Source organism: Lemur catta, chromosome X (genome assembly GCF_020740605.2).
Source record: "Lemur catta isolate mLemCat1 chromosome X, mLemCat1.pri, whole genome shotgun sequence".
Lineage (NCBI taxonomy): Eukaryota > Metazoa > Chordata > Mammalia > Primates > Lemuridae > Lemur > Lemur catta.
The window spans coordinates 20,357,131-20,366,850 of record NC_059155.1 but is presented as its reverse complement, the minus strand read 5'-3'; the positions used below and the strand labels follow the sequence as shown (position 1 = coordinate 20,366,850).

Below are 9,720 nucleotides of genomic sequence, written 5' to 3'. Positions count from 1 at the left end.
AGCCAGGGCTAGAGGCGTGCCCTTCCCCCATACAGTGCGCTCCATCTTCATCAGTTGTGAGTTTACCCCCCTTCCACCCGCCACCTGACCGGCACCCAGTGAGTATTACTACCACGTGAGCACCTTAATGTTGATTAGTTACGACCAATTTGATGGCGAGTACATGCGGTACCTTGTGATACCTCACTTCGAAAGATGGGCTCAAGCTCTATCCACGATAATATAGTTATTTCTTTATATTAGTATGGACTTGGAGATTCTTATTTTATTCTGGGGATTATAATACATTACTATCATTAATTTTGTTGCTTAAATTGTCCCAGATTTCACCCTTTCAAGTTGACTCCTGTGTCCTTTTGACATGTTCCCATTATTCCATGAGCACTTTCTTACTTTCTGGCAGAAGATATTCCAAGATCATCTTATACTCCCCCTGCCCCAGTCCTGAAATCAGCTGTTTCTCCAAGGAGCCCCATTTCCTTTTATTTGGAGAATGGTATTTTAAAACCAAGATCTGAGTGCTAGGTGTGCTCATTGGTATTGGGGTATCCTTGCTCCTAAGCTTTTTGGCAGACGGAGCTAGGAAATATATTTATATACACATCTATATCTATTTCTCCATCTCTGTGTGACTGTGGAGGGAGTGGGTATGTGTGTGCATGCAGTCATATGAAACAATGTGTTCATACTGATACCTCTAGTCACCACAAGGTTCATTCTAGTCTTTTGTTTTTTCTTATTTGTAACTCCTTCCTCTGACACAGTAAAATCTGGCTCTCATTAGTCACAATACATTTACTTATTTGCTCTATACTAGAATATACGTAGATCCAGAATTGCTAACCCATACTACTGTGGAAAACAAACCTACTAATTAGAGTACAGTATTTATGTACAGTTACTTTCGCGTTTAACCTTAGAACAGTGATTCTAAAGTGTGGTCCCTGGACCAGCAGCATCAACATCACCTGGAACTTGTTAGAAATGCAAATTCTTGGGCCCCACCCCAGACCTATCAAATCAGAAATTCTGGTGGTGGAGATTGTCTATCTGAGTTCTAACAAGCCCTCTGGGTAACTCTGATGCACCTTGAAGTTTGATAACCACTATCTTAGAGTATATAGTCAAAACATTGTTTTCCAAACTTACTTAGTGTATTAGCTGGGGATACCATAACAAAATACCATAAATGATGGCTTAAATAACAGGAATTTATTTCTCACAGTGCTGGAGGCAGGATGTCCAAGACCAAGGTGTTGGCAGGGTTGGTTTCCGGTGAGGACTCTCTACTTGGCTTGCAGATAGCTGTCTTCTTGCTGTGTCCTCACATGGCCTTTTCTCTGTGCAAGCACTCATGGTGCTTCTTTCTCTACTTATAAGGACACCAGTCCTATCAAATTAGGGCTCCACCCTTTTTTTGCCCCATTTAACCTTAATTACCTCCTTAAAGGCCCTATCTCCAAATAGTCATACTGAGGCTTAGGACTTCAACATACGAACTGGGGGGCGGGGCACAACTCAGTCCACAATGCCTATGTTATTGTTTCCCACCCATTCATCATGGTTGTTATTCGTCTGTAATAGGTAAACTTCTCTGTTTTTAGTTTGCATTCCATTTTGGGTCCTCCTTTTTCCATATTAATTTTTTTAGTAGGTGAAACATTAACATAATTCTCAAAAACAGAGCTATATGCAAAAAGATATATTCAAAAAAGTGTCACTTTCCAACTCCTTCTCCTGCATTCCCATTCCCCCATCTTTTCTACCCCTATAAATGATTAATCTCATCAGTTTTGGGTTTTGGGTTTATCTTTCCACACAGGGAGTATTGATTTTCTATGGCTGCTGTAACAAATTACCACAAAGTTAAAGGCTTCAGACATCACAGATGCAATATATTGCAGTTCGGAAGGTCAGAGGTCTGAAATGGGTCTCGCGGGGCTAAAGTCAAGGCATCAGTCAGCAGGGCTGCGTCCTGGAGGCTCTAGGGGAGAATGTTTCTTTGTCTTTTCCAGCCTCTAGGAACTGCTTACATTCCGTGGCTTATGCATGGCCCCTTCTTCCATCTTCCAGATGGCAGCATAGCATCCTCAAACCTCTCTCTAGTTATGACACTGCTTCCATCATCCCATCTCCTCCCTCTTATAAGGACCTCTGTGATTATGCTGGGCCCACCTTGATATCCAGAATATTCTTCCCATCTCAAGATCCTTAAACTTAAGCACATATGCAAAGTTCTTTTGTCATATAAGGTAACATATTCACAGGTTCCAGGGGATTAGGACATGGACATCTTTGGGGGCAATTATTCTGTCTACCACACAGATTTTTTCAATTAAAAATATTCAATTTTTTAAAAACAGAGTGACAGATCATGTCACTGTCCTTCTTAAAATCATTAAATGGCTTCCCTCTGCTCTTAGAATGAGTCCAACCTCTGTACCCTTCTAGCCTACCTTGTCTTCTTCCATCCTTGAACATGCCAGATCCTTTCTGACTTAAGGGCCTCTGTTCTTATTATTTCCTGTCTAGAATATTCTTTCTCCAGTTCTTCTCATGGTTGGCTCATTCTTACAGTCTCATCTCAAATGTCACTTCTTAAAAGAAGCTATCCCTGGTCACCAGATATGTAACAGCCTTCCTCAATTACTCTAATTTGGCCTATTTATCCTTTTTTTTTTACACTTTACAAAGAATAGATTTATGAAACTAGAAAAAAGTGGAGGTGTTGGGGGACCCCAAAATATTCCTGAGAATTTTAGGGCTACGACTGAAATTTCACATCAGTATTTATAGGTACAGTGATCGGTTGCCAGCGGTAACAGATTTACATAATAACTGGTAGTTCGTTTTAGGTTCAAAGTCTCCCCAAAAGCTTCTATAGGTCCCGTAATTAACTCTATCTATGTGAACAAAGGGTTACAAAAACCTCTCTAGGACAAACTTCTAAGATAAAACTATCACTTTAGCAGAAAAGTTAAACAGAGACATACATAGTGGCTTCATATTTGTTTATCTAGTTATTGTGAATTGAGACAGGTAGTCATCGGAAGTCAAGCAAGAGCTGTCCCTTGAGCTAATTGCTTTTATACTTTTTTTTTGTTGTTTTTCTTCATTTCCAGTGGCCCATACAAAGGAGAGCTAATTGCTTGTAGCCACAGGTGTCTGTCTCTTCGGGCACTCTCTTTGATCAGCTCCAGTCCCGTGGCTCCATGCAAATCTGCTTTGCAGTTCAAAACAGGTGAAAACCACAGGCTTGAGACTGCACCATCACCTTGGAAAGCAGCTGCACTGACCTTTGAGACGCCCTCCTGAGGCGAGGCAGCTTTTGATATGCGAACTAACACTTTCACATATTCCTTGCAAAACCTTGCAAAACTCCTGAAATCATTTCTGTCTCTAATGTAGTAATATTAATCTAGTGGCCTGACACGTCCCCACTGGTTTGAGCTAAACCTTCTGAATCCTTTTAAAGCCCAGCTCAAATGTACTCCCACCACGATTTCTTTTCTGCCTTACCAGCTACAAGTTCATTTCACTTCCTCTGAAATTCGGTGGCATGTGTTACCTTATGGCACTTATTACTTATTTTCTTAATATTTATTTCCTTTATCACTTACCACAGTCTGTAATATATTCTTATGGATCAGCTTATTTATTGACCCATCTTTCCCAGAAGAATGTAATCTGCATGAGGGCAGAGCTTGTGTTAATTCTGCTGTATGCCTAGTGTCTAGCATAGTATCTGGCACAGAGTAGGCACTTAGTAAGTGTTGACAGAATAAATCAATGATGCCAGTCTGAGTGGGCAACGTAGAGTAAGTGTGTTGATGGTCTAACCAGTGTAAACAAAACAATTCCACATTACTTTACACTCTGCTGATACAGACCTTCACAACGCTCAATGCAATCCAAACAACTTCCTACATGTAATTCATTCACTTATTCCACAAGTATTTACTGAATAGCTAATACACGCTCATTTGCTCCTCACAAAACCCTATAAATTAGCTATTATTATTATCATCTCCATTTTACAGAGGAGAAAATTGAGGATCAGAGAATTGGCATGGCCAAGGAGACACAGCTAGTAAATTACTATATGCTAGGCATTAGGCTAGGCTCAGGGGACATATACCAAGGAACAAGCGAACATGGTCCTTGCCCTCTCCAGTGCAGAGACAGAGAATGAACGCACGATTACTGGGCAGCATGTTAAGTGTTATGATAGAAGGTAAGGCATCAGAGGAGGTTTCTGGGAAGAGGTGGCACTTGAACTAAATTTGAAGCATAAGTATTAACAGATCTTAGCTGGATGAATGGAACTCCAACTATCTAGTTAGTGATAGGGCTCACAGTGTAGCATTTACCTTGATAAATTTTCACTGAATTTCCATGGCTTGGCCTTCACCTCAGCTTTGCAGGGTAAGAAATCCAATCTAGAGTCATCTGAAATCAGGAATGCTGACACATGCTAATAAAGCTAAGGCAAGAAAGAGGTTTATAAATCAGAACATCAATTTGTTAATATAACAAATTATAAGTGGGCCTTTTCTTCTCACAGACATACCTACTGAGGCAGTGTTCTGGTGAATCTAGAACAGGGGTCCACAAACGTTTTCTTTAAAGGGCCAGAGAGTAAGTACTTGTGGCTTTGTGGGTCATATACAGTCTCTGTCACAACTACTCAACTCTACCATTGTAGGACAAAAACAGTGGTAGACAATATGTAAGCAAATAAGTGTGGCTGTGTCCTAATAAAACTTTATTTATGAAAACAGATGGTGAGCCAGATTTGGTCAACAGGCCATAGTTTGCTGACCCCTGGCCTAGAACGAGAACAAGAGGAGCTAGCACTCTGGGAGGCTGAGGCAAGAGGATTGCTTGACGTTAGGAGTTCGAGACCACCCTGAGCAAGAGTGAGACCCTGTGTCTACTAAAAAATAGAAAAAAAAAGAACAAGAGTAGTTGTTATATGATTCAAATGCTTAATTGCATCAGGCTTTGGTAGCCCAATGTGTTCATCCATGCAACAGGGAAACTCTTACCACCGGGATCAGATTGGGCACATTTTCCTGTTGTATGTATCCCTTCTTTCCTGAGCAATGTTTAAATGGACACTGCCAACATTTGCCTCTCTGGTCCTTCTTTTTAATTGCTGGCCACCCTACAAAATCCCATCCCATTTGAAAGATTGGGTGTAAGAAAGCTCTGCTTACCAGTGAGGCTCTAAGGGACACGCCAGTAGCATCATCAGTTTACATTCTATAGCTATTTTACAGCGTGTCTTGATCCTTTGTTACCTGCAGTGGTGGGGGGGACCTTCCATTCTTACACGTGACACATTTGACAACATGAATACTTACAAGCATTTAAGCTCCGTGAAGAGATAGACTATTTTTAAAATTAGAAATAATCTTTTATTCTTACAAAAGTACTATATATTCATTGTAGAAAATTAGAAAAGAAAAATAAACAGAAACATTATATTCCCACCACACAGAAATCATCACTGTTAACAGCTTAGTATATCCTCTTGCAGATCTTTTTCTAAGTATATATAATACATATATGCATTTTTTACCAAAATGAGATAATATTGTACATGTTTTATAACTGCTTTTTTCAGTTAATAACCTCCACCAGTACATGTTAATAAGTTTTTTTGTTCTTTTTTTTTAGAATGAGTCTCACTCTGTTGCCCGGGCTAGAGTGCTGTGGTGTCAGCCTAGCTCACAGCAACCTCAAATTCCTGGGCTCAAGCGATCCTCCTGCCTTGGCCTCCCAAGTACCTGGGACTACAGGCACGCACCAGCATGCCCCACTAATGTTTTCTATTTTTAGTTGTCTGGCTAATTTCTTTCTATTTTTAGTAGAGACAGGGTCTCGCTCTTGCTCAGGCTGGTCTCAAACTCCTGACCTCAGGCAATCCTCCTGCCTTGACCTCCCAGAGTGCTGGGATTACAGGCCTAAGCCACCACACCTGGCCTATAAGTTTTCATCTAATCTAATACCCATCTATATTCAGATTTCCCTAATTCTCCAAGAAATGTCCTATAAAACTAGTTTGATCAAATCAGGATCTAATCTCAGACCACACATTGCATCTTAAGTCTCTTTTCATTTAGAATAATATCCTTTTTCAGGACAGGAATTTTGTTTCCTGCTGTATCCCCAATACCTTTAACAGTTCTTGGTGCATAATAGTAACTCAATAAATATTTTTATAATTAATTGATTAATCAAAAACTTCAACCTAGACTTTAATCGACCCATTACCCTTTATCTCAATTTTATAGATAATAAAAATAAAGACCAGAGAAGTGAAGTGACTTCCCAAGATCACACCGCAAGGACATGGCAACTGTTTTCCATTCCTCTTTTTATTCTATTAAACTAGGAGTCAGCAAACTTTTCTGTGAAGGCCAGAGAGTTAGCATTTCAGCATTTATGGACCAAGAAGCAAAACTGGGGATATTATGTAGGTATTTATATAATGAAAGAAAACAAATTTCTACAAATTTATTAATTAAATTCAAACTATAATAATAATTAACTACAATGTTTTGTAATACAGGTCTACTAATGAAAATAATGGAATAGAAGAATAACATTTTGCTCCATTTGTGTTGAAAGTTAGTGTTCCCTATCATCAAACTGGTTATAAATGTTCATCTGAAAAAAACATTCTTAGCTCACAGGTCATAGTTTGCCAATCCCTGTACTATACCATGCTGCTTGTTTGTGATTTTGGTTTTTTTTAATAAAGTCTGAGTAAAAACAACATTTCTCTTAATTGACAGTTGCATTTGGGTGCTGGCTTATTGAAGATTTATGATAGTAAAGTACCAATAAGGAAAACAACTCCTCAGCCACATTTTAAAAATGCATATATTGTATTATTTCAGTCACTCAAGCACCAAACTGTTGCATATGCCTGTCTTCTTTCATGTAGATTGACAGAGGGTAGTTTACATTGTGACTGTGCCTTTCAAAATTAACCACCTGTGAATATTTACTAGGGGTGGCTGATTTAAAAACCAGTGCGAGGATGGTAATTTTTGGCCTATGTCAGGGCTTACTTTTTTTCTCTCTCAAATAAAAATATGCTATGTAAAGATATAGAGGTAAATATCCAAAGAGTTAAAATAATAGAAAGTGGTTGCTTTGGGGGGCACAGGGAATGGGAATGGAAGCGAAAGATTCCCCCCCCCCTTTTTTTTTTAAAAAAAAGAAATCTTGTAGAACTATTTGGCTTTTTTAAACTACAGTATATACATGTATAATTTTGATAAAAATAAATGAAAGGAAGCCAGAGGCACATTAAGAACCCCCCTAGAAAAGGTTTCTTTAATACCTTCCTCCATCCCCTCCTCAAGCCAGGTTAAGTGTCCCTCTTCTCTGCTCCCACAGCATCCCACGCTCAACTCCATCAGAGCATCTAACACACTCCACAGTAATCATCTGTTTCTCTGTCTCCCTGAAGGAACCAGGCGCTCCTTGCAAGGAAGGACCATGTATTATTCATTTCTGCTCCTAATTCTTATAACATTAAAAAAGGCATTCATTTCAGTGAAATGAAACTAGCTAACCAAATACAACCCCAAATCACTCAATCTAGGCAAATTAACATTACGATGCGATACCAAGCAAAAAGACACATAAAAGCATTGGTGAATATGTGGAGAAATTAGAATCCTCATACATTTACCAGTGGAAATAGAAAACGGTGCAGCTGCTTTGGAAAACAGTCCAGAAGTTCCTAAAAAAGTTAACATACAGTTACTATATGACCCAGCAATTCCACTCCTAGGTATATATCCAAGAGAACTGAAAATACATGTCCACACAAAAACTTGTACATGAGGGTTCATAGTAGAATTATTCATAATGAAAAACTGGAAAAAGCTGAAATACCTATCAACTGATAACTGGAAAACCAAAATTTGATATATCTATACAATGGAATATTATTCAGGCAGAAAAAGGAATGAATGAACCTTGAAAACATCATGCTAAGTGAAAGAAGCCAGACACAAAAGACCACATATTGTGTGAGTCCATTCATATAGAATATCCAGGAAAAGCAACCATATAGAGACAGAAAGCAGATATGTGGTTGCTTCAGGTTAAAGGTGAGAGGGGAGATCAACAGCAAACATCCTTAGGGGAATTTTAGTGGGGGTGGAGAAGTTAGTAGAAATGTTCCACAACAGTATTGTAGGGATGGGTAGCTGTATGACTCCATAAATTTATTTTAAAAATTGTATACTTAAAATGAGTAAATTTGATGGTATGTAACGTACAAGGCTGGGAAAAGATTCCTCAATTACATTATTCAGTTTCTTTCTAAATTAGCTTTTTCCAGTAGATAGACTACTCCTATTAAGAATTGTGGTGAAATTAAAGAAAAACGAATTGTGGTGAATGACGGTTCTGAGGCATTTTTGTTGGTTGGGGCTTGGGGTTGTGCTGCAGAAACATCATAGTCAGCATCTCCGTGAAATTTTAAGATATCTTAGGTGTACAATGTGTCGGCTGGAAATTTTAAGATGTCTTAGGCGTACAGTGTATAGGCTGGATACTTCCTGGTCTCTGCCAGTTCAAGTCTGCATGTGCCTAAAGCCCCTAGTCCAAGCAAGAAACTATAGTCAGGTAACATTCATTTCTTTCTTTTTTTTTTTTTTTTTTTTTTTTGAGACAGATCTCACTCTGTTGCCCGGGCTAGAGTGAGTGCCGTGGCGTCAGCCTAGCTCACAGCAACCTCAAACTCCTGGGCTTAAGCGATCCTCCTGCCTCAGCCTCCCCAGTAGCTGGACTACAGGCATGCACCACCATGCCTGGCTAATTTTTTTTTCTATATATATTTTTAGTTGGCCAGATAATTTCTATTTTTTAGTAGAGACGGGGTCTCGCTCTTGCTCAGGCTGGTCTCGAACTCCTGACCTCAAGCGATCCACCCGCCTCGGCCTCCCAGAGTGCTAGGATTACAGGCGTGAGCCACCGCGCCCGGCCAACATTCATTTCTTGAAACCGTTCACAACCGTTTCTGTGAAAATAAGTGATTGAATAATTGATTTGGGTTTTTTGGAGGGTAGGCAACTTGGGCTTATTGGGCAGGGATGTCCTGCCAGATCAGCCAAGAGACACAAAGTCCACCCTCTTGACCTGCTCCCCTGGGGTGCTCCGGGGGAAAGCACGTCTCTCCATGGCTGGTGGGGAGGTGGAACGGGATGTAACGGCACCTCTCCAAAGTATGGGACAAAGTCCCTCCACCTTCGCATTGCGGGAAGGGCGAAAATTGCCACAATGTCAGGGTGCGGTGTCTGCTCCCGGGACCTCCTGGCGCCCGGGAAACTCACGCGGCTGCGCTCGGACTTCAGTCCCTTTCACCGCCGCAGTCCTACCGTCCGGTCCGCGCGCAGCAAAAGGAGCAAGCGGTGGAGGAAGGAAAACAGTCCGAGCTGGCTCGGCCGCACTTCGCCGCTCCCTCCTGGCTGCGGTCCGGGGCTCCCTGGGCAGTCCCCCACAACCCTACGCGTGACACGCTGGTCACGTGGCCGCCGCCGCTACCGGGATACGCCACGGTACCATTCCGCCCCCTGGTGACCGGAAGCGGTAAAGCCGGCACCGCGGGCCCCTGTGCAGGCGGACAAGCAGCGCAGCGTGGGTCTCTGAAGCGGAAATGGCTGTGCGGCCGGCGCCCGGGCGGGCACCGCG

The 9,720-nt window shown here is 41.1% G+C and overlaps 1 long non-coding RNA gene across 3 annotated transcripts; it reads right to left on the bottom strand.

Moving 5' to 3' along the window:
* Positions 1-2,539: 2,539 nt before the first annotated feature.
* Positions 2,540-9,519, bottom strand: LOC123628773. Of its 3 annotated transcripts, none has more exons than XR_006731755.1 (4): positions 9,363-9,519; positions 7,706-7,762; positions 4,371-4,483; positions 2,540-3,220 (listed from the first exon to the last, which is right to left on the bottom strand). It is a non-coding gene; the product is annotated as an uncharacterized LOC123628773 (long non-coding RNA). The 3 variants fall into 3 exon arrangements; XR_006731754.1 differs by having other exon boundaries at positions 7,712-7,762; XR_006731753.1 differs by lacking the exon at positions 7,706-7,762.
* Positions 9,520-9,720: the final 201 nt, after the last annotated feature.